The 24,961-nt window shown below is 48.6% G+C and overlaps 1 protein-coding gene and 1 long non-coding RNA gene across 12 annotated transcripts in view; one reads left to right on the top strand and one right to left on the bottom strand.

Moving 5' to 3' along the window:
- LOC140420975 (uncharacterized) overlaps positions 1-11,928 on the top strand; it is a 55,372-nt gene extending 43,444 nt beyond the window's left edge. For 4 of the 5 annotated variants that reach the window (XR_011946645.1, XR_011946644.1, XR_011946646.1 and 1 more), the window contains exons 2-5: positions 6,571-6,730; positions 6,842-6,874; positions 10,002-10,123; positions 11,720-11,928. This is a non-coding gene — a long non-coding RNA (uncharacterized lncRNA). Of the gene's footprint in view, positions 1-6,570; positions 6,776-6,841; positions 6,875-10,001; positions 10,124-11,719 lie in introns of all 5 variants that reach the window. The other variant, XR_011946648.1, reaches the window with a different exon arrangement.
- LOC140420974 (ETS-related transcription factor Elf-1-like) overlaps positions 1-24,961 on the bottom strand; it is a 371,469-nt gene that overhangs the window by 113,634 nt on the left and 232,874 nt on the right. Inside the window, exon 1 of one of the 7 annotated variants that reach the window (XM_072505194.1) lies at positions 11,697-11,715. The exons of the other annotated variants lie outside the window; for them this stretch is intronic. The gene's annotated coding sequence lies outside the window, so the exon portion shown is untranslated. Of the gene's footprint in view, positions 1-11,696; positions 11,716-24,961 lie in introns of those variants that run through there. 7 annotated transcript variants of the gene reach the window in all.

The following is a 24,961-nucleotide window of genomic DNA, read 5'->3' as shown; positions in this document are numbered from 1 at the left end:
TCGCTAATACACCCATATGGGCGGCACGGTAGCACAGTGGTTAGCAATGATGCTTCACAGCGCCAGGGACCCAGGTTCGATTCCCGGCTTGGGTCACTGTCTGTGCAGAGTCTGCACCTTCTCCCATGTCTGCGTGGGTTTTCTCCCGGATTTTCACAGGAACTTCATTGCAGCATTTCTGTAAGCCTACCTGTGGCAATAGATTATTATTATTATGCTGTATGTCTGCCCAAGCCCAGGGTAGAACTCCAACACTCCCGACATGTGATGGCTTTTGGACCCACATCATCCCAGCATTCACATGACCACAAGGGTCTACATAATACTAATAATACTTTATTATTGTTACAAGTAGGCTTACATTAACATTGCAATGAAGTTACTGTGAAAATCCCCTAGTTGCCACACTACGGAGCCTGTTCGGGTACACTGAGGGAGAATTCAGAATGTCAAAATCACCTAACAACATGTCTTTCGGGGCTTGTGGGAGGAAACCGGAGCATCCGGAGGAAACCGACGCAGACACGGGGAGAACATTCAGACTCCATACAGACATGATGTGGAGATGCCGGCGTTGGACTGGGGTGAGATCAGTAAGAAGTCTTGCAACACCAGGTTAAAGTCCAACAGGTTTGTTTCGATGTCACTAGCTTTCGGAGCGCTGCTCCTTCCTCAGGTGAGGAAGGAGCAGCGCTCCGAAAGCTAGTGACATCGAAACAAACCTGTTGGACTTTAACCTGGTGTTGTAAGACTTCTTACTGATCCATACAGACAGGACAGTGACCAAGCCGGAAATCAAAGCCTGGTCCTGAGGGCTGTGAAGCAACAGTGCTAACCACTATGCTACCGTGCCGCCCATGTGCTACCGTGCCGCCACATACTTGATATTGTCTGTCTCAGACTGATCTCGCTCCTCAACGTGGATGATACGTTGTTGGCAAAAGTGCTGGCTACGAGAATTGAGGACTGTGTCCCGGGGGTGATTCATGAGGACCAGACGGGATTTGTAAAGGGCAGGCAGCTAAACACCAATGTGCGGAGGCTCCTCAATGTGATTATGATGCCCTCGGTGGAGGAAGAGGCGGAGATAGTGGCAGTTATGGACGCGGAGAAGGCCTTTGACCGGGTGGAGTGGGAGTATCTCTGGGAAGTGTTGCGGAGGTTTGGGTTTGGGGAGGGGTTTATCAGGTGGGTTAAACTATATAGAGCCCTGGTGGCGAGTGTGGCTACGAATCGGCAGAGGTTGGAGTATTTTCGGCTGTATCGAGGGACGAGGCAGGGGTGCCCCCTGTCCCCCCTGTTGTTTACATTAGCAATTGAGCCTTTGGCCGTGGCATTAAGGGAGTCCAGGAACTGGAGGGGGGTGGTCCGAGGGGGAGAGGAGCATCGAGTGTCGCTGTATGCAGACGACCTGTTGCTGTATGTGGCGGATCCAGTGGAGGGGATGGTGGTGGTCATGCGGATCCTAAGAGAGTTTGGGGACTTCTCGGGCTACAAGCTCAGTGTAGGGAAGAGTGAGCTCTTTGTGGTGCATCTGGGGGACCAGGGAAGAGCGATAGACGACCTACCGTTGAAGAGGGCGGAAAGGAGCTTTCGGTACTTGGGGATCCAGGTAGCTAGGAGCTGGGGGGCCCTGCACAAACTTAATTTGACGCGGCTGGTGGAGCAGATGGAGGAGGACTTCAAAAGATGGGATGTGTTGCCACTCTCGCTAGCGGGCAGGGTGCAGTCGATTAAAATGATGGTCCTCCCGAAGTTTCTTTTTGTGTTTCAGTGCCTTCCTATTATGATTACCAAGGCCTTTTTTTAAGCGGTAGGTAGGAGCATCATGGTTTTTGTGTGGGCAAACAAGACCCCGAGGGTAAGGAGGGGGTTTCTGGAGCGTAGTAGGGACAGGGAGGGCTGGCGTTGCCGAATCTGGGTGACTATTATTGGGCAGCCAATGTGGCGATGATCCGTAAGTGGGTAATAGAGGGAGAGGGGGTGGCATGGAAGAGGTTGGAGGTGGCGTCCTTCACAGGAACGAGCCTGAGGGCGCTGGTGACGGCACCGCTGCCGCTCTCGCCGACAAGGTACACCACGAGTCCGGTGGTTGCGGCAACGCTAAAGATCTGGGGGCAGTGGAGACGACATAGGGGTGAGATGGGAGCCTCGGTGTGGTCCCCGATCCGGGAGAACCATCGGTTCGTCTCAGGAAGGATGGACGGGGGGTTTCGGAGCTGGCATCAGGCAGGGATCAGAAGGATGGGCGACCTGTTTATAGACGGGACGTTTGCGACCCTAGGGGCGCTGGAGGAGAAGTTTGGGCTACCCCCGGGAAATGCGTTCAGTATATGCAAGTGAGGGCGTTTGTGAGGCGGCAGGTGAGGGGATTCCCATTGCTCCCGGCACAGGGGATTCAGGACAGGGTGATTTTGGGTGAATGGGTCGGAGAAGGCAAGGTTTTGCCGATATATCAGGAGATGAAAGAAGAGGGGGAGGCTTCGGTAGAGGAGTTGAAGGGCAAGTGGGAGGAGGTGTTGGGGGAGCAGATTGAAGAGGGTATGTGGGCTGATGCCCTGAGTAGGGTTAATTCCTCTTCCTCATGTGCCAGGCTCAGCCTGATACAGTTTAAGGTCATTCACAGAGCGCATATGACAGGGGCGAGGCGGAGTAGGTTCTTTGGGGTGGAGGACAGATGTGGGAGCTGCTCAGGAAGCCCAGCAAATCACGCCCACATGTTCTGGTCGTGCCCGGCACTAGATGGGTTCTGGAGGAGTTTCGCGAAGACTATGTCCAAGGTGGTGAAAGTCCAGGTCAAGCCAAGTTGGGGGCTGGCATTATTTGGGGTGGCGGACGAGCCGGGAGTGCAGGAGGCGAAAGAGGCCGGTATTCTGGCCTTTGCGCCCTGGTAGCCCGGCGGAGGATCTTGGCTCATGTGGAAGGACGTGAAGCCCCCCAGTGTAGAAGCCTGGATAAATGACATGGCAGGGTTCATTAAGCTGGAGAGGATAAAGTTTGCCTTGAGAGGGTTAGCGCAGGGATTCTTCAGGCGGTAGCAACCGTTCCTAGACTATCTCGCGGAGCGTTAGAATGAGGTCAGTCAGCAGCAGCAGCAACCCAGGGAGGGGGATGGAGGGGAGGGGGGTGTTTCTTTCGGGGGGGGGGGGGGGGGGGGGGAGTATTTGGGTGGGCGGGGGAGGGGTTTTTCCCTAGGGGTACTTGTAAAAAAGCATATGGGAGGGTTATTATGTGCGGGAGAAACCCATTGTATAAGTTCTGTAGTATGTTTGATCGATATGTTTCTGTTCTGTTCTGTTCTCTTTTCTGTTATGGGATGGGTTTAATTGGTTGAAAATTTTTGTTGGAAAAACTTTGAATAAACATTTTTTAAAAAAAAGATATTGCCCGTATCTCACGATAAGGCTTCTGCTCACACCTCTCTTCAGCCTCAAGAGGCAATGCAACCTCAGCATGTGAGAAGGTGGCACCTTCCATTTTCATCAATCTTGTTACTCAAATTAGAAATGGTAGATATTTCTGCAGAATGCCAGCAAGAATCTGCCCCACAAGCATATCCGTTTTGCTTCTTAAGTACTACAGGGTGTGGCCTCTGACACTGGTGGCGCTGGGCTACAGCAACCATAAGAAACTAACTACCGAGCTACAGCTAGTTCTGTGTAGCCTTGTTGCCATACAGAGACTGCAAAGTACAAGCACACACATATACAGGCACTGGGGAGGGTTTGTTGTGTAATCAATCCAAGCATTGAAGGTCCTGCAGATAATGTAACTGACACTGCTGCAGTGTGGAAATTATTTTACCAAATAATGTCTTTGACTGTTCCAGGAGGAGGGAGCTTGGATTTTCTACAATGTCAACTTAAATTTGCAGCGGCAGTGTAACTATTTTCCCAATTTTACTCAAGTATCTATTACAATTGGTACACCCTGCAGAAGTACACACAGATTCACTGAAGGGGATGGGGGTGGGGGGGATGTAGCTAACAGTGAGATTTTACTTTTACACATCGCAAAAATATGCATAGCTGCATGCAAATAAGACACAAAGCAGGCCTTTGAATCTCATTTTCAACAGCCATCATAATGAAAACCAGTTTTGTTTACAGGAATAAACAAAGAATGTTCTGATCTCCTGGGCCAGTGTCAGCTCTTCACAGCCCGAATGCTCCAACCATTTTGCCCACCCTTTCCCAGATCCTTTTAAAGTTTTACTTTCCTGACAGTTTATCCCCTAAATTATTATATTCTCTGCCTCAAAACCCAACTCTGATCAGATTCCAACTGTCTCCCACGTGAATAAAATTGTCCTTTAACCACTCCCTTCATTCTTCCAATAATTGCTTGTGGTGCACCAATCACAGGAAAAAATCTTTCATTCTTTATTTGTTGAAAAGGTTTTATAATTTTGATGTTTATTAAAAATTGCCCATAAACCAAATGTTCCAATTGTGAATGTTTTTTTTTTAAATTTAGAGTACCCAATTCATTTTTTCCAATTAAGGGGCAATTTAGTGTGGCCAATCCACCTACCTGCACATCTTTGGGTTGTGGGGGCGAAACCCACACAGACACGGGGAGAATGTGCAAACTCCACACGGACAGTGACCCAGAGCCGGAATCAAACCTGGGACCTCGGCGCCGTGAGGCAGCAGGGCTAACCCACTGCGCCACCGTGCTGCCCTCAATTGTGAATGTTTTGTTGTAGAGCGCAAACATATTTCTGTGAAATCTGTTTTGGGTTCAATCAATTGAAACCGTCAAAACTGAGATGGATAGTGCAGCACGGTGGTTCAGTGGTTAGCACTGGGACTACGGCACTGTGGGCAGGGGTTCGAATCCCGGCCCTGGGTCACTGTCCGTGTGGAGTTTGCGCATTCTCCCTGTGTTTGCGTGGGTTTCACCCCCACAACCCAAAGATGTGCAAGTTAGGTGGATTGGACACGCTAAATTGCCCCTTAATTGGGAAAAATAATTGGGTACTCTAAATTTATTTATTTTTCTAATCCTGAAGCTTATGTGTCTTTCTAACCCACACTCCTTCCTTGCTCAATAACTTATTAAATAAGTTCTGCTCATGTGATTCTTCACAATAATTCACCAAAGGTTTAAATTGAATTAGGCCAGTTTCCTGACAGTTAAAAGTTTTGTATTTCTTTCTCATGAGTTACAAAGACAATGCACAGAGCAGAAAGGGCAAGCCCTGAATCCATCTCCTTGCTTGCTCCAAAAACCAATTCAAATTGAATCCAATTCATGGTCCCCACAAGAGAGTGTCATACTAGGTCGAAGCTGACAAGAACCGACTCTTTTACTGAAGAAACAAGGCAGGTAGAGAGCTATGTCACTCACATCAAGGAATGCACCACCGCACAATTTGACGGATCATGATGACTGTAGCTAACACCAGAGAGAAAAGGTCGAATTCTCCCATTTTGAGATGAAGTGCAGTGGCGGCTGGCTCTGGTGGCGTACATCCTGCCAATCAGGATGTGCGCCAGATTCAGCATTTTGATTATTATTAATTATGTACAGGAGAGTTCCTCTCCGACTCTCTGGTGGGCATGCAGCTGATTTGTCTACCCGCCCTCAGCTGGCAGGTTCAAATGTCCCAGCACCATATTTATATACCAGTCCAGCACATTCATATTACTCTCTCCAGTCCAGCCCACCTGCCTGCACCACACTATGCAGGACGCCAGCAGCGCAGAGGGGGACAGCTCGCAGCTTCAAAGAAGGCAGCACCAGCTTTCAGCGCCAGGGCCCTCGAGGCCTTTATTCGGGGAGTCCAGGCCCATTGGCATGTCCTCTACCCCAGAGATAGAGCAAAAGAGCATACATACATAGAACATACAGGGCAGAAGGAGGCCATTCGGCCCATCGAGTCTGCACCGACCCACTTAAGCCCTCACTCCCACCCTATCCCCATAACCCAATAACCCCTCCTAACCTTTTTGGACACTAAGGGCAATTGAGCATGGCCAATCCACCTAACCTGCACGTCTTTGGACTGTGGGAGGAAACCAGCGCACCCGGAGGAAACCCATGCAGACACAGGGAGAACGTGCAGACTCTGCACAGACAGTGACCCTGTGGGGAATCGAACCTGGGACCCTGGCGCTGTGAAGCCATAGTGCTAGCCACGTGTGCTACCATGCTGCACACAAAACTCAACTCTCTGGCTTGGGAGGCCGTTGCTCAGGAGGTCAGCAAGGCCACCACCCACCCTTGAAGCACCATCCAGTGCAGAAAGCGGATGAATGATCTCATCCACTCCACCAGGGTAAGTCCTCTCTCAGCTCACTCAACTATAAAACTCTCAGCATGGCATCATGGACTCAACCAGCTACTCTCTTCATGGATCTCTCACATTCAGCCAGGGGAGACACATATCAACAATCACTCTCTCAACAAGCCTTTCACAACACCACCATCCCATCTGTCTTGTTGTTTGAACTCCTATTTCTGTCCCTTCTAGGGATGGCCCACCACACACACAGGGGGCATGCATTTCACCCAACCTCTGCCCCATCCCCTCTAATCACATCACTTTCCTTTGTCCCCCTACAGGCCAAACTTGCACACAACAAGCGAGAACGAGCCCAGACCGGGAGAGGGATGGCAGCAATACTCGCCCTCACCAAGTTTAAGGAGGCTGCTACAGAGCTCATGGGTGAGGGCCGGGATCGGTCGTGTGGTGACGTAGAGCTTGGCTGCCTGCAATAACCTGGTATGGATCTCAGATCCATCACTTCACCCAATCCTGCAATTCACAGTAAGTGCAACAGAATCAGAATTAGCTTCAGCTTATCCACTGAAAATGTCCTTTTGTATTTTGCAGATTCCAGCAGACCACGGCCAGCTAGCTCACCAAGTGAGTATGCATTCCAGGAAGGGGCCCCAGAGGCCAACTTAACAGTCCTCCAATACGTCATCACAATCGTCCCAGACAGAAACAGACTTACTTTTGATTTTGGAAGATGGCATTTTGCCCGGGATGGAGGTGTTGCAACTTTACTACAGGGCAGAGTTCAACCCTCCCTCCCTCACTGTCCGTGTGGCTCCGATTTACTTGCTAATATTGGTTCCTGGTGTTGAGGTGGCGGACAGTAACGCACCCCCCCCCCCCACCAACCCCAAACCAGTCACGTGTGAGGTGCCCATGCCTCAAGTGGACCTGTACCAACCCCATCTTGTCCCAAAAGACGTGCTGTTACGTAATTTGGACATTCTGAAATCTCCCTCTGTGTACACAAACAGGCGCTGGAATGTGGCGACTCGGGGCTTTTCACAGTAACTTCATTGCAGTGTTAATGTAAGCCTACTTGTGACAATAAATATTATTATATTATCTGGAGGCCGAGTGCACAGTCACTTACAGGAGTTGCATACCCGCCTTCACCACACTCCTCCCCCCCCCCCGCACCACTCATGAGGGCTTCACATCCTCCCCAGCACTTAATGTTTCCCCTATCTACATGCTGCAGACCATCGCCATAACCTCTCCAGCCCAGTGCAGATCCCACCACAGAACGTCAACTGCAGGACAGCCCTACACACCAAGCTGTATATTTTTTCTTTGAAGCAACCAGCCTTTGTCCTTCCCTGCAGCTGGAATACCATGCTTCCAATGACTGCACCTCCTGCATGGCCACTGCTCTTCTGCAATGTCTCCTATCTCTAACTTTAGGCTGAGGTCCACATAGCTCCTGGATTTGCCGTCATCTGTCACTCCTTTCCATTTCGCAGCAGGAATGGCTGTACTCGCTGACTCCTGCCTGCCTGCCCCTGAACTTAAACAGGAGTCTTGTCATAGGGCGGGATTCTTCGGCCGTGCCCACCTGGCAACAGGAAATTCCCGCCCAAGGTCAACGGAGACTTACATGGTCTCCGTCCCATCTGTGGCGATCTTGCGGCAGAAACGGCCGAAGAATCCAGCTCATAGTTACAGATTCCAAAGAGGACAAGTGACCTTCACAAATCGCTGCAGCCCCAACCTGTATAGTGTTCAGGCGAACCATCCCTAATGTGCCACACAATCAGGCCACCACCTGCGTTCAGTAATACATATGCTAGCCCTTAGAACCCCCTTGTGGTCAGTGTTTCACGTAGCTTCCCTCCCCTCGGGTTTCCCTCTGCCTCCCATTGCTCATTTTCTTCATCCACCCCCTTGCCCCTCTGCCTGCCATCGTGAGGCTTCGCCCTTACCCCACCCCTCACAGCCCTCTTTTCACATTGTCCCCTTGCCTGCCCAACACGACCCTCGCTTCACATCCCACCCCCAGTTGAACTTCAGACTTGTGGCTGTACGGGTCCCGCAGCGCAGTGACGTCCAGATAGATGCTGGGGTGTGGTAACAGAGATGACCCCTGTCTTTCCCAACCTCAGGTGCAATACTAGTTACTAGTAAGTGACATGGGTCCAACAGCACGATGCTGTCCATGCAGACCAGAACAATATAGAGATTGAGGAAGGAAACTGATCTACCCCAGCAGATTGGTGGACAGCGCATCAGGAGCAGAGCAGCACTATGGCCAAAAGGCTTTGCTGCTCTCACCTCAAGGTCTCTGGCGAACGGAGGACTGCATTGTGCACCTCACTCTTGGGTTTCAGACCAACATCATTTCCCACTGGTACGAAGCAAGATTGGAAGGCCTGATGGGATACCAGCGGGTAGCCGTTTTAATGAGCAAATGACAATCACGCCACCAGCCACCAAGAAGGGAAGGCAAGGCCAAGCCGCCATTGGTAGAATTGCAATGTGATTTTATGCCGGTGGATTTCCTTTTTTTTTAGTTCTCACTAGATTCTATGCTTCTGCCTGCCACCAAACCTTCCACGGGTGAAATGGGAGAATTCCACCCAATGCTTAACTATCTGTCTGTATCATAATTCACAGTTTAACTGCAATTCATTGTAATGTTTTTTCCCATTATTTACAGGATGTGGGCTTCGCTGGTGTCAGCCAGTCTTTGCTGCCCACCCCTAGTTGCCCTCGAGAAGGTGGTGGTGAATTGCCTTCTTGAACCACTGCAGTCCATGTGGTGTAGGTGCAGCCACTGTACTGTTGGGGAGGGTTCAGGATTTTGACTCAGTAACAGTGAAGGAATGGTGATATATTTCCAAATCAGAATGGTCACCATCCTGACTTGGAGGGGAACTTCCATGAACCTGCTGCCCTTTTCCTCCTAGATGGCATGATCTTAGGTTTGGAAGGTGCTGCCTTGGTGAGTTCCTGCAATGCATCTTGTAGATAGTACACACGGCTGCCACTGTGCGTTGGTGGGTGGTGGAAGTGAATGTTTGTGGCAGGGGTGGCAATCAAACGGGATGCTTTGTCCTAGATGGTGTCGAGCTTCTTGAGTGCTGTTGGAGCTGCACTCATCCAGGCAAGTGGAGAGTATTCCATTACACTCCTGACTTGTGCCTTGTAGATGGTGGGCAGTTTGGGGGAATCAGGAGGTTGGTTACTCGCCGCAGGATTCCTAGCCTCTGATCTGCTCTTGTAGCTGCAGTATTAATAAGGCTAGTCCAGTTCAGTTTCTGATCAATTGTGATCCCCAGGATGTTGATAGTGGGGGATTCAGTGTTGGTAATGCCAATGTATGTCAAGGGCGATGGTTGATTTCCTGGGATGGTCATTGCCGGTATTTGTGTGGCGCGAAATGTTACTTGCAGCTCGTCAGCCCAAGCCTGGATATTGTCCAGGACTTGCTGCATTTGCAAGTGGACTGCTTTATATCTGATGAGTTGCAAATGATGCTGAATGAACCAGGGGCTGGTTTAGCACAGTGGACTAAACAGCTGGCTTGTAATGCAGAACACGACCAGCAGCGCTGGTTCAATTCCTGTACTGGCCTCCCCGAACAGGCGCCGGAATGTGGCAACTAAGGGCTTTTCACAGTAACTTCATTGAAGCCTACTTGTGATAATAAGCGATTATTCTTATTATGTTGTGTAATCATCACTGAATTTCCCCACATCTGACGTTATGTTGGAAGGTCATTTATGAAGCAGCTGAAGATGGTTGGGCCTAGAACACTATCCTGAGGAGCTCCTGCAGTGGATCCCAGGACTGAGATGACTGACCTCCAACCACCACAACCATCTTCTTTTGTGCCAGGTATGACGCCAACCAGCAGGGGGTTTCATGTTTGACCTGAAACCATCAGTGTTCATGGGGTCTGGAGTTGAAGTTGAGTACTCCCAGGAACTCCTCCCCACTGTAGCGCCATCTCCGTTTGCCCTGCCGGTGGGATAATGGTGTCTGGGACATTATCCAATTTTTTTTTTCATTAAAATTTTTTTAAAAAAAAGAGTACTCAATTCATTTTTCCCAATTAACGGGCAATTTTATCGAGGCCAATCCATTTACCCGGCACATCTTTGGGTTGTGGGGGCGAAACCCACACAAACACGGGGAGAATGTGCAAACTCCACACAGACAGTGACCCAGAGCCAGGATTGAACCTGGGATCTCGGCACCGTGAGGCAGCAGGGCTAACCCACTGCACCACCGTGCTGCCCGACGTCATCCAATTTTGGCACAAGATGGTAGTAAGGAGGACTTTGCAGAGTTGACAGGGCAGGGTTTGCCGTTGTCGTTTCAAGTGCCTAGGTCAATGCCGGGTCGTTTGATACAACTGAGTGGCGTGCTAGGCTCTGGACTCACATGTAGGCCAGACCAGGTGAATACTGCCAATTTCCTCCCCATTATGGAACCAGCTGGTGTTTTTGTACAACAATCTACAATGGTTTTATGGTCACTTAGAATTCCAGATATTTATTGGATCAATTTCCACCACCTCCCGTGGCGGGATTTAAACTCAGGTCCCCTGTGCCTCTGGCTCACCAGTCCAATAAAAATTACAATTGTAGCATGGTGGTTAGCACAGTTGCTTCACAGCTCCAGGGTCCCAGGTTCGATTCCGGGCTTGGGTCACGGTCTGTGCGGCGTCTGCACGTTCACCCCATGTCTGCGTGGGTTTCCTCCGGGTGCTTCGGTTTTCTCCCACATTCCAAAGATGTGCAGGTGAGGTGGATTGGCCATGCTGTATTGCCCTTAGTGTTCAAAAAGGTTGGGTGAGGTTGCTGGGTTGCGGGGAGGATAGAGGTGTGGGCTTGGGTAAGGTGCTCTTTCCAAGGGCCGGTGCGCACTCGATGAGCTGTATGGCCCCCTACAGCACTGTCAATTCTGTGATTCTGTGATACACCACCACCTCCCCTATGCAAATATTGATAACTCTGTATTCTGATACACACATTAAATCCCGATAGATTTATTATAAGGAATTCAAAATGTTCAAAAAGACTTTAGTGGGTCTTGTTATATTGGCAAAGATTATCAAATCGCTACTTTGGTACAGCAACAAGAAGAGTTTAATCTTAATTTTTTTTTAAAGCAACCTTTGAATTTGTGTTAGTTTTCAAATCCATCTTCTGAAAGGGCAAAAAGATATGGCCATTAATAAACACCATTATGGTTCACCAACTACAATCCATAATTTTTTTAAAAACATTGTACAATAAGGTACAATAAAGTCAATTGGAAAATGAACTTTCTTAAAGTGTTGGCATCTACCTAAAGTAAATAGTTAAATTAGGCAATCTATCACGATGCCTGAGAAATTAATCACTATTACCTACCAATTATGGAGGCCTCAGAGACATTTGTTCTAATTAAGTAGCCATTTTACCTCTCTCTTCTCTTTTGTTCAAGGGCAACGCGGGCCATTGCAGGAAACATTTTTCTACTTCTGCTGCCTCGAACATGAGAGCCAATTCAGATCTGTTGGAACCGGACTGTCCAGTTTACACTCAGTCAACTTTCCCTAGGATGTGTGCTGACTTGTCAGTGAGATCAGATTACAACTCGTAGGAAACTCTGTAAACACCAGTGTACACCATTAAACAAAGCTTTGCCATTCTGATCGAGTCACAATAAATCTTCATAATTTCAGCTAAACCTTTGTATCTCCAGGGGAAATGCAGTGAGTACCTACAAACCAGATTAATCCATATGCATTAAACATAGCAAATCCTGGTATACAGTCCAAACTATTATACAGGGCAATAATAAAACTTACCCTGTTCATCAAACATAAATATCAATAATTAATCACAATAAATTTCACACAGTTCCCACAAGTGTCTTGAATAGCACTTTAATACCTTATTTATATTAATCCACATCTTCAGAGGCAGCATTGTTGACATGTAGTTCATATGCCAGACAACAGACTCCTGAAGCAACTGCTCAACTTGGAACCCGATCATGGCAAGAAACTCTCAAGATGACAACAAAAAAGTTTAGGGATGTCCTCAAGAATCCCTGAAGCAGTCAAACATCCAGGCCGCCTCGTGGGAGTCCCTGGCTTGTGACCGACCAAAATAGAGAAAGTCCATCCGGGAAGGCATCGAAAACCGTGGGAGACTATCTCGGGAACATGCAAAGGGTAATTCGAGAAAGCACACAAACCGTAATCCTTCAAATGCCACCACTTGCAGTAGATTCTGCAGATCGCGCATTGGACTAGTCATCTCAGATTCCATTGAACTGAAGAGGAAGCAAGTCACCCTCGTTTCTGAGGGAATGCCTAAGAGCAAAGAGAGCCTTCATGTCCAGGACAGTCATGCAAATCAAAAGTTCCACATGCCCTGGAGATGGCTACCTCATTTATTTTTAAAATCAAATGAAAGTAGTAACTTAAAGCAAAATACAGATGTAGATTATATAAACAAGTACTCAAACATTTGGCCTGTGTAAACATACATTACAACAGTGGCTACACTTCAAAAATATGTCATTGGCTATAAAGCACTCGGAGATGTGCAGTGGTCATGATAAGTCCTATATCTTTTATTTAATAAATTTTGTGTATCCAATTCTTTTTTCCCCAATTTTGTTTTTAAATTTAGAGTACCCAATTCATTTTTTTCCCCAATTAAGGGGCAATTTAGCGTGGCCAATACACCTAGCTTGCACATTTTTGGGTTGTGGGGGCGAAACCCACACAAACACGGGGAGAATGTACAAACTCCACACGGACAGTGACCCAGAGTTGGGATCGAACCTGGGACCTCGGTGCCTTGAGGCTGCAGTGCTAACCCACTGTGCCTCCGTGTTCCTTTTCTTTCCCTCAATAAAGGTGGCCAATTCACCTACCTTGCACATCTTTTTTGGGTTATGGGGGTGAGATCCACGCAGACATGGGGGCCACACAGACAGTGAACACGCTAAATTGCCCCTTAATTGGAAAAAATGAATTGGGTACTCTAAATTAAAAAAAAAAAAATCAACTTCAGCAACTACACACACAAAAAAATAATTCCATTGATCCCATTAATTAATTTATTTATTTATTTTACTTTAGATTATCCAATTCTTTTTTTCCAATTAAGGGGCAATTTAACGTGGCCAATTCACCTACCCTGCACATCCTTTTGGGTTGTGGGGGTAAGATCTATGCAGGCACGAGGAGAATGTGTAAACTTCATACGGTCCGTGACCCGGGTCCTCGGCGCCGTGACGCAGCAGTGCTAACCACTGTGCCATCGTGCTTATTGTTCCCATTAATTGAGATTTTAATTTTGCCCATTAATTCAGATTTAATAAGGCCACGTATTGGGGCGGCACAGTGGTAAGCACTACTGCCTTACGGCACCGAGGACCCAGGTTTACAGTACGCGATCCATTCACATATTGTTGAGTGCGTGATCCAGTCACAAGCAATGTATCTAGGGATAATGCAGGGACCTTGGAAGCGATTGAATGGCCACACTGCAGCCGTAAAGCAGCACACCACGGCACAACGTGACCGATAGAAGTCAGGAGCCCCAGGTCCCGAGATTTACCCAGTCGCAATGCCTCGCGAGATCTAACACGGCTTCGCGAGACATTGCGATGTAAATTCCGCCCATTGTGGGCGGGATCACATTTTGGCAAATCTGCATATTAGAGTGAGACAGCAAGCCTCACTCTAATATGCAGTTTCCCGAGGTTCCTGAGGTGTTGGGAACTATCCCCTTCACCTCAGAGATCTTGGGTGAGCACCGTTCAGTACTGGTCTCCACAGACCAGATGGAACGGCAGTCGTGGTGGTCTCCCAGGGGCTTAGAGGCTCCCAGGTGCATGCTCTGTAGGTAGGGTGGTACCCTGGCACTGCTGATGCCAGCCGGGCACCCTGACACTGCCAGCCTGGTATCTTGGAACTGCCACCTGGGTGACAGCCTGGCATTGCCAATGAGCCCAGCTGGTACTGCCACCTGGAAGGGGCACTGCTAGAGTACCAGGTTGACACTGCCAAGGTGCCACACTGGCATTTGTCACACAGTGGCGATCTGGCCAGGGCTGCCATGCATTGGTGCTGGGTGGGGTGACATGGGGGCCTGGGGACCCATCATAGTGAGTTGGGGCTTCGAGGGGTGTCAGGGGTCGCATCAGAGGCTCCAGAGGTCAGGTCGCCAATCTCTCACTACACTGAGAAGTTCCGGCGAGCAGAGCTCCTCAGTGCAGAAAACAGGGCTATGTGCGGCTATGGCCGCGCATTCCCCGCTGAGGCCCCTTATCTAATCTGAGTGCCATTCAATAGCGTTGTGTTTTTCGGCACTGAGCGTGCCAGGAAACACACGGCTAAGCGCGCTCACTATGGGACTTTGTTCCCATTTAGTTCAATTGCGCCCCTTATTTTTTCTAAAAGTTGCTGCTGCAATCTTACAAGTTTTAAACCTGGTGAAAGAACATTTCTAATCCGCTGATTAATCCAGTCGCGTAAGAAAGGATTCAGCTAAACTGGGAAAATGCTATAGAAGACTGGCAGAGACATAAGATGGCACCACTCTCTTCTAGCCAGTTACGGCAGTACATCCATAATTGTCAGACACACTTAATTCTGAGTTACCTTCCCCACAGTATTAGCTTTGGCTTAGTGGTATTCCAATTCAGAAGGTTGTGAATTCGAATCCCACTTCAGAAGCTGTCACTTAGTGCTGTACAGTGGAATTGTTGAACTGACAGACATGTCATCTTTTGAACAAGACATTAAACTCCACGTGCCCTCCCAGCTGGACATAAATTATCCCTTGGCACATTTAATGAGTTGGGTTCTCCAAGTGCCCTAAGCACCATTTATACCTCAACTAACATAAACACAGATCTGGCAAGTTTTCTCATTGCTGTTTGTGGGACATGCGTTTTGTTTGCAGTACTTTTGCTGTGCTCAACTCAACATTCACTGTTCTGTGCATTATCATAACTATACTTCAAAAAGTGCTTTATTGACATTCAATCAACTTTTAGTAGTTCAGTTAGTAACATTCTTGTCCTCAATCAGAAGGTTGTGGGTTCAAGTGTTGCCTTGGGACTTGAGCACAAAACTCTAAACCAAGAGAGAGGGTGGCATGATTGCACTGTGGTTAGCACTGCTGCCTCACAGCGCCAAGGATCCGAGTCTAATTCAGGCCTTGGGTGATGTATTTCCTCCCCATGACTGTGTGTGCTTCCTCCCAGTGCTTTTCCTCCCACAGTCCAAAGATGTGCAGGTTGGGTGGATTGGCCTTGCTAAATGGCCCCTTAATGTCCAAAGGTTAGGTAGGGTTCCCTTTCAGAAGATTGGTGGAGGTTCGATGGGTTGAATGGCCTCCTTCTGCACTGTAGGGAATCTATGATTCTAGAACCTGTTTGTAAAAGATCCCATGGTACTCTTTCTAAGAAGAGCAGGAGAATTATCCCTTGGGGTCCTGGCTAATATTTGGTCCTCAACCAACATCATTAAAAAAAATGATCTTATCATTATCACACTGCTGTTCATGGTAGTTTGTTGAGCGGAAATTAGCTGTTGCATTGTCTATGTTACATTTCAATCTATCGCATTGACTGCAAAGTGCTTTGGGATTCTGCGATCGTGCAAGTCACTATGTCTTTTGATTTTTGAATCATTGAAGGTGCTTTATTAAAAATTGAAATACTTTTGTTCGCATACTGAGCAATATTAAAACAGAAAAAAAAAGGGCAGCACGGTGGCGCAAGTGGTTAGCACTACTGCCTCACGGCGTCGAGGTCCCAGGTTCAATTTTGGCTCTGGGTCACTGTCCGTGTGGAGTTTGCACATTTCTCCCCATGTTTGCATGGGTTTCACCCCCACAACCCAAAGATGTGCAGAGTAGGTGGATTGGCCGCACTAAATTGCCCCTGAATTGGAAAAAATAAATTGGGTACTCTAAATTTTTTTAAAAACAGGAAAAAAATCACAGACTCCCAACAGATAAACAAAATTCCATTTTTCTTTTTAAGTAATATAATCAAAGGTACTACTCATGACTCCCTTCACTTATCTCCTACGGTTCCAGTCTTCACTGAAGACAGTTTATAGGCCTACAGTATGGTTCCTGTAAGGGTCAAGAACGCTCAGATTTCTCGCAAGTGGTCATTGACTTGCGAATCCTCTGGCTAAATTTAACATGATAATTGGTTGGATTGGATTTGTTTATTGTCACGTGTACCGAGGTACAGTGTAAAGTATTTTTCTGTGAGCAGCTCAGCAGATCATTAAGTACATGAGAAGAAAAGGGAATAAAAGAAAATACATAATAGGGCAACACAAGGTATACAATGTAACTACATAAGCACCGGCATCGGATGAAGCATACAGGGTATAGTGTTAATGAGGTCAGTCCATAAGAGGGTCATTTAGGAGTCTGGTAACATCGGGTAAGAAGCTGTTTTTGAGTCTGTTTGTGCGTGTTCTCAGACTTCTGTATCTCCTGCAGATGGAAGAAGTTGGAAGAGTGAGTAAGCCGGGTGGGAGGGATCTTTGATTATGCTGCTCGCTTTCCCCAGGAAGCGGGAGGTGTAGATGGTGTCAATGGATGGGAGGCAGGTTCGTGTGATGGACTGGACAGTGTTCACGACTCTCTGAAGTTTCTTGCGGCCCTGGACCGAGCAGTTGCCATACCAGGCAGTGATGCAGCCCGATAGGATGCTTTCTATGGTGCATCTGTAAAGGTTGGTAAGGGTTAATGTGGACATGCCGAATTTCCTTAGTTTCCTGAGGAAGTAAAAGTGCTGTTGTGCTTTCTTGGTGGTAGCGTCAACATGGGTGGACCAGGACAGATTTTTGGAGATGTGCACTTCTAGGAACTTGAAACTGCTTACCATCTCCACCTCGGCCCCGTTGATGCTGACAGGGGTGTGTACAGTACTTTGCTTCCTGATGTCAATGACCAGCTCTTTAGTTTTGCTGGCATTGAGGGAGAGATTGTTGTCGCTACACCACTCCACTAGGTTCTCAATCTCCCTCCTGCATTCTGACTCGTCGTTATTCGAGATCCGGCCCACTGTGGCCGTATCGTCAGCAAACCTGTAGATGGAGTAGGAACCAAATTTTGCAGTTGTGTGTGTACAGGGAGTAGAGTAGGGGGCTAAGTACGCAGCCTTGCGGGGCTCCGGTATTGAGGACTATTGTGGAGGAGGTGTTGTTGTTCATTCTTACTGATTGTGGTCTGTTGGTCAGACGATCGAGGATCCAGTTGCAGAGTGGGGAGCCAAGTCCTAGGTTTTGGAGCTTTGATATGAGCTGGGCTGGGATTATGGTGTTGAAGGCGGAGCTGTAGTCAATAAATAGGAGTCTGATGTAGGAGGCCTTGTTGCCGAGTTGCTCTAGGGATGAGTGTAGAGCCAGAGAAATGGCGTCTGCTGTGGACTGGTTGCGACGGCATGCGAATTGCAGTGGATCAAGGCGTTCTGGGAGTATGGAGGTGATGCGCTTCATGATCAACCTCACGAAGCACTTCATTACGACTGAAGTCAGGGCCACCAGACGGTAGTCATTGAGGCACGTTGCCTGGTTCTTCTTTGGCACCGGTATGATGGCGATCTGCTTGAGCAGGTGAGGACTTCAGAGTGGAGTAGGGACAGGTTAAAGATGTCCGCGAACACCTCTGCCAGCTGTTCCGCGCAGGCTCCGAGTGCACGACGAGGGATCCCGTCCGGGCCCGTCGCCTTCCGAGGGTTCACTTTCAGGAAGGCCGATCTGACTTCGGAAGCTGTGATGGTGGCTATGACTTCAGGTTTTGACTTAAGGGATTTTCACTGACAGTTCTATTAAAAGGCAATGTGTTTTAAACTGACTGTTCCGCACCCAAGCTAATTTCCTGTGCGAGTGACCAAATGTTTCTTTCTGTAGCAGTTGGTGAATCTGAAGAAGTACAATCAATAGAACTCCTGCCCAAAGCAGATAATTGTGATCACAAGGCCAATTTCTTATATTTACCTGTCCTACAAACAATGACTGTGATGATTCAACTGGCATTGTGCTGACTTCCTATAGATAATATATGTGACAGAATGGAAGTTATTTTAATTCAGGCCAGGAAACAGAAGAACACAAGAAATAGGAGTAGTTATAGACCATACGGCCCACTGTTGTTAATTTCCCAAATTCTTCAGATTAACAGTGAACTTGAGTTGAAAACAAAATAGCAGACAAATAAAAAGATAGCAAGCATCTAGAGGAATAAGTGAGATGCGATTTGCCCAGTTACAAGATTAGCAGGCATCTAGAGACACTGAGTTGTGAATGACCACATCAGAAACATGGTGTACCAGAGATCAATGGGGCTATACAAATGATAATTCTAAAGGGAAGGAATTTCTTTTTTTTTTTTTAATTTAGAGTACCCAATTCATTTTTCCAATTAAGGGGCAATTTAGCATGGCCAACCCACCTACCCTGCACATCTTTGGGTTGTGGGGGCAAAACCCACGCAAACACGGGGAGAATGTGCAAACTCCACACGGACAGTGATCCAGAGCCGGGATTGAACCTGGGAACTCGGCGCCGTGAGGCAGCAGTGCCAACCAGTGCACTATCGTGCTGCCCTAAAGAGAAGGAATTTGATAGCTGTAGACAGCCGAATTCACAGGGGGTATATCAAAGAAACTGAACAGTATAACTGCCAACACCTGTGACTATTGAAGGATTTTAGGAATATTGGCTTCTAAATATTGGGTTAAACTTAAGAGTTAAAAGCCTGGGGGCATAGTGTGTTTGGCTGCAAAGGACATGTTTTTAAAAAAGGATTTTGTTTGATTCTAGTAAACAACAGGTGAAATTGACAAGAATATGGACTGACTGGGGAGGTCCGTGGCGAGTTAATGTGCTTTTGCAGCCTACAGAGATCATGGGCGGGATTCTCCGACCCCGCGCCAGGTCAGAGAATCGGCGGGAGGGGGCACGATTCACGCGACGCCGCTCTGATGCTGGTCCGCCGATTCTCTGGTGACGCGGCCCCCCCCCATGGCGATTCTCCGCGCGCGATGGACCGAGTGGTCGCCGAGATAGGCCAAGTCCCGCCGACGCCGTTCACGTGTGGTCCTACCCAGGATGAACCTCGGCGTTCATCCTGCAGGGGGCAGCCTGATGGGGGTGAGGGGAGGTCCGACCCTGGGGGAGAGGGGGGCCTCCACCGTGGCCTGGCCTGCGATCGGGGCATACCGATCAGCGGGCAGCTTGTCCTGGTGGGGGGGGGCCTATGTTCCTCCGCGACGGGCCCCTGTAGCTCTCCGCCATGTTGCGTCGGGGCTGGCGCAGAGAAGGAAGCCATGCACATACGCGAATTCACGCTGGTCGTAGCGCACATACGCAGACCCACGGCGTCGGTTCCGACGCCGGTAACAGCAGGTGAAGCTGCGTTAGTCGCTCTAGTGCCACGCTGGCCCTCTGTACGGCGCAGGATCGCTGCTCCTAGGGGCCTGTTGATGCCGTCATAAAATGCAACGGCCTTTACGATGGCGCCAACACTTATGAAATGAAAATCACTTAGTCACAAGTAGGCTTCAAATGAAGTTACTGTGAAAAGCCTCTAGTCGCCACATTCCGGGGCCTGTTCAGGGAGGCTGGTATGAGAATTGAACCGTGCTGCTGGCCTGCCTTGGTCTGCTTTCAAAGCCAGCGATTTAGCCCTGTGCTAAACCAGCCCCGATTTAGCCCTGTGCTAAACCAGCCTCAGGATCAGAGAATACCGCCCCATGTATTTTTCAACTTGAGGAGATGAGATCATTGCTGGATGGAGCTCAGAAAGGGAGTTAGTTTGGAGAAGCTTTGAGAGAGTAGGATAGTTTTTTTTAAAAGAGTAATGATATTTTAAATCAGGGCAGTTTTGTCTGAAGACAAAGAAGAGGCTGAACCAACTTGGTTGAAGCAGTTATTTGAAGATATTCAGCCAGAGTTTGAAGGGGTTCCAACCAGAGCCAAATCTGTTTTATAAAGCAAGTCTATGCCCTGCTAATTTGAAGATGGATTAAGAGCTGTATGTTTCTTTTCTTGTTGCTTAATGAGCAGCAACTGTTGTCATGGCCAGGAGCAGTTAACTCAACACAGATCTGGAATTTTTCTAGGCTCTACTTTCTAAAGACCTTGGCGGGATTCTCCAAGAATCGCCGGGGGGGGGGGGGGGGCGGGGTGAATCCCGCCCCCGCCGGCTGCCGAATTCTCCAGCACCGGTCGGCACCCCATCACCCCCCCCGGCGATTCTCCGGCACCGCGATGTGCCGAAGTCCGCCCGTTCTATGCAGGTCCCGCCGGCATAAATTGGAATTGGTCCCTTACCGGCGGGACCTGGCGGCACGGGTGGGTTCCTGGGTCCTCGAGGGGCGCAGGGTGATCTGGCCCCAGGGGGTGCCCCCACGGTGGCCTGGCCCACGATCGGGGCCCACGGATCCGCGGTTAGGCCTATGCCGTGGGGGCACTCTATTCCTGCGTGCCAGCCGTGTAAGCCTCCGCGATGGCTGGCGCGAAGGTGAACCCCCACCCCCGCGCATACGCGGGGATGACGTCAGCAGCCGCTGACGCTCCCGCGCATTCGCGGACCCGCGCTGGCCGGCGGGGTCCCTTCGGCCCCGGCTGGCACCGCGCCAAAGGCCTTCCATACCGGCCGGCGGGGCGCAAATCACTCCAGAGCCGGCCTAGCCCCTGATCCTCCGCACCTTTGGGGTGGCCCGACGCCGGAGTGGTTCCTGCCACTCCACTGCGCGGTTTCTGCCTGCCCCGCCGATTCCCGGAGAATCCCGCCCCTTATTGGGGAATGTCTTTATCATTCACTAATCTGGGGGTGGGATTTTAAATATATTTTAAAATATAGAACAGAATTCTCCCATGCCCCCACCGGCGAGTTTAATGGTGGGGGGATAAGAATTTGACAGGAGCCCCAAGAACCTGTTTTACTCTGACGGGAATTTTCCACTGTGCCCACCACGGCTGGAGTTTGGCGTGAAATGCATTTGCATCCGGCTAATTGGATGCAGATGAAGGCCCAACTACCCATACCTGGTTCACCAGCAGGTGTGCTCCGGACTTAACATTCCACAGGGGTCACCAAGAGAAAGGAGAGAGATCGTGGGCGGAGGACGTAGTAAAGAACCTCGCGTAAGCTTACTGTTAAAGGGGCAATTTTGTGAGCAAACGCAACAGTAAATTTCTACGTTGCAAGGAACCCACAAACAGCAAGTTAAAAAAAAATTACCCGATAATCTATTTTTGGCAGCTATGACATCCAATGCAAACCTGAACAATCTTCCTCCAGCTTCTACTGTGACATTGTTGCCACTCTGATTGGACTGCATACACAGGGAGTGTAAGAGCCACTTAAACAAAGTGAGAGGCAAATACGGGAAGCAGCTACCAGTCTCACCACACAAGCACCTGACCTGCTAACGTTTAATCTGTGGCGATGGTGTCAGTGTTGAAATGCACAAGGGTGCCTGACAAAATTTAGAGATCCTTAATACTCCCATTCATAAATGTAATGGGCAGGGATAAGAATGAGGAGAAAATATTTGTCTACTTAATCCCCTAGATAAGCAACAGAATCAAGCTGGTTTACTGCTTTGATTTGAACGTTGTCTCAGATTTTACAGTGCCCTTTAAAACAGCGCGCACAAGGCCTGAAACCTACCTTCTACATTTAAACCAATGTCAACTTGGGCGCTATCATGATAATGTTGCCAAAGTCTGAAACTACAGGCAAACAATGCAAGGGTGGCCTTTAATAGCTTCTGATTGTCTCAGCCTGCAAGGGAACATATCATAAGTAAAGGGAGAGATGGTGGTGCAGGGTTATGTCACTGGGCGAGAAATCCAGAGCCCAGGCTAATGCAGCTGGGTGGAATTTAAATTCAATTAATAAAATTCTGGAATTTGTGTCAGCAAACTGTCATCTATTGTTGTAAAAACCTACTTGGTTCATGAATACCATTAGGAACGAAATCTGCCATCCTTATCCACTCTCACCAACAGGGGACTCCAGACCCACTCTTGCCTGTCCCCTAAAATGGCCAGCAAGTCACTTAGTTCAAGGGCAATTAAGGGTGGGCAACAAATGCCAGCCTTCCCAACGATGCCCACAACCTATGAATTAATATATATATTTTTTTAAATAGCCAGAGCCCCAAATGAAGGGACAAAGAATTAGCGTGCACAATATTACGCAATGACAATATAGGTGTCTGCTTGTGGTGGTCAAGTGTTACACAGTCAAACGACCCCAGTTGCTTGACCCATCCCTTCAGCACGGTAGCATTGTGGATAGCACAATTGCTTCACAGCTCCAGGGTCCCAGGTTCGATTCCGGCTTGGGTCACTGTCTGTGCGGAGTCTGCACATCCTCCCCGTGTGTGCGTGGGTTTCCTCCGGGTGCTCCGGTTTCCTCCCACAGTCCAAAGATGTGCAGGTTAGGTGGATTGGCCATGATAAATTGCCCTTAGTGTCCAAAATTACCCTTAGTGTTGGGTGGGGTTACTGGGTTATGGGGTTACTGGGTTATGGGGTTACTGGGTTATGGGGATACTGGGTTATGGGGATACTGGGTTATGGGGATACTGGGTTATGGGGTTACTGGGTTATGGGGATAGGGTGGCGGTGTTGACCTTGGGTAGGGTGCTCTTTCCAAGAGCCGGTGCAGACTCGATGGGCCGAATGGCCTCCTTCTGCACTGTAAATTCTATGATAATTCTATGAAATTCTATAATGGTGTACGGCAGAGGACCAGAGAAGAAACAGCATTTTCATACTCAGGCAAAGTTACTTTTACATATTAAGACAAAACAGTGCCATAGAAAATGGTGGGGTTAAGAATCATTCTGCACAACTGTTCTCTTTCGTTTTTCAAAATAACTTTTGAATACCTAATTATTATGTTTTTTTCAATTAAGGGGCAACTTAGCATGGCCAATCCACCTAACCTGCACATCTTTGGGTTGTGGGGGTGAAACCCACGCAGACACGGGGAGAATGTGCAAACTCCACAAGGACAGTGACCCAGGGTCAGGATTCGAACCCAGGTCCTCAGCGCCGCAGTCCCAGTGCTAATCTCTGCGCCACCGTGCTGCCCCTGCACAACTGTTCTTGGCACATCGATTAAATTCCATTTGCGTCCAATTCCTGTGTAAAATTCAATTTTAAGAAAATTCTAAATGAATGGGTTAGCATCTCGTTTAAAACAGATTCTGGAGGCAAACCAGTTAACCAGTATGCTGAAAGGAATTTCGTCTCTTGTTGAGACAGTCTGACTCTTGAGGCTGGAGTTCACGAGATTCGAATAGGAAAAGCCAAGTTGGAATGCACTGAAGTAGAAAACGTGGTTGAGGAAAGAGCTCCTTCTGCCAATGTTCTTGTTATCTCCTGCGAATAGAGCATGAAACCCAAGGCTGACACTCCAGAGCTGCACTGTCAGAAGTGCCATTAAACTGAGGGGCCTGTATGCTCTCTTGGATAGATGTGAAAACTTTCATAGCGCTATCTCAAAGAGCAACGAGTTATCCCTGGTGTCCTGGCCAATATTGATCTCTCAATCAACATCACCAAAACAGACTATCTGGTTATTACATTATTAGTGTACAGCCTTCATTTTTGTACCTTTCATTCTCAGGGCAATGGGCTGAATTATTCCCCCACAGTCTTAATATTTATTGTTCTTGCGCCATTTCGGGTCTTCCCTCAACCACAGGAAGGTGTTGTGTGAGAACACTGGGCCAGGGCAGGATCAGGATGTCTGCCGATACTCATTTTCGAGGCGGAGAGTGACTGTACGGAAGGTGCTGAGTGCTGCTCTGCATTCACAGAAACATAGCCCATGACAAGATGGTATCTCTAGAAGGGATAGAAAGAAAGCAGGATCAAAGAGAAAGAGATAGTAGGATGAAGGGAAGCTTTTTATATCGGCATTGCCTTCATTAAAATTTCATGATACTGGAGGCTCTGAGCCAGGTCCCTTAACCTGCTAACAGCATGTTAGACCATCTATTAGTGTATCCTAATATAAGAGCCAGATTCAGCTAAATCCCCCATCCTCCTCCAGCTCCTCATACTACATACCCCCCACAACTACCAGCTCCAAGGCTACTCTCACTGCCCCCAACTGAAACCTCCCATCCTACCTCTCAGTGCCCCTGACTGACACCTTCCATCCTCCTCACACAGCGCGCCCCCCCCCCCCCCCCCCAACTCCCAACTGGCACGTCCCATTCCCACCCACCCCACACCACTCCCTGTCTGAAATCTCCCATCCTCATCACACTGCCCCCCACGACCACCTCCCGACTGACACCAACTAGCCCCCCCTCTCACTGACACCCCAAACTGACATATCTCATTCCCCTCACCCTGCTCCCCGAAATCTCTCATTCCTTGCTGCATGAACTGCTTGCAAGTAAGATTAGCCCTCCCAGTGGTGCCAATCCTGTCAACGTTAAGTTTTGTTTCCCACTAATACATCTCCAACAGATGTTTGGGCCATATGAACATTTCGGTTCCCTCTTCGCCTTGCTTTTGGCCAAGCTTTAAGCAGGAATAAGTGACACCACCTTCTTCACACAGTGGAAGAGGAAGAGCTACTGAAGGCCCGTCATCCGCAGAAACCTGAGCGAGTAAGCAGCTGATTCAACAACAGCAGCTGGATTCCCTGGCCC

This window comes from Scyliorhinus torazame, chromosome 5, assembly GCF_047496885.1.
Source record: "Scyliorhinus torazame isolate Kashiwa2021f chromosome 5, sScyTor2.1, whole genome shotgun sequence".
Taxonomy (NCBI): domain Eukaryota; kingdom Metazoa; phylum Chordata; class Chondrichthyes; order Carcharhiniformes; family Scyliorhinidae; genus Scyliorhinus; species Scyliorhinus torazame.
The sequence above is the reverse complement of the archived record's forward strand: the minus strand, read 5'-3'. Positions and strand labels throughout refer to the sequence as shown.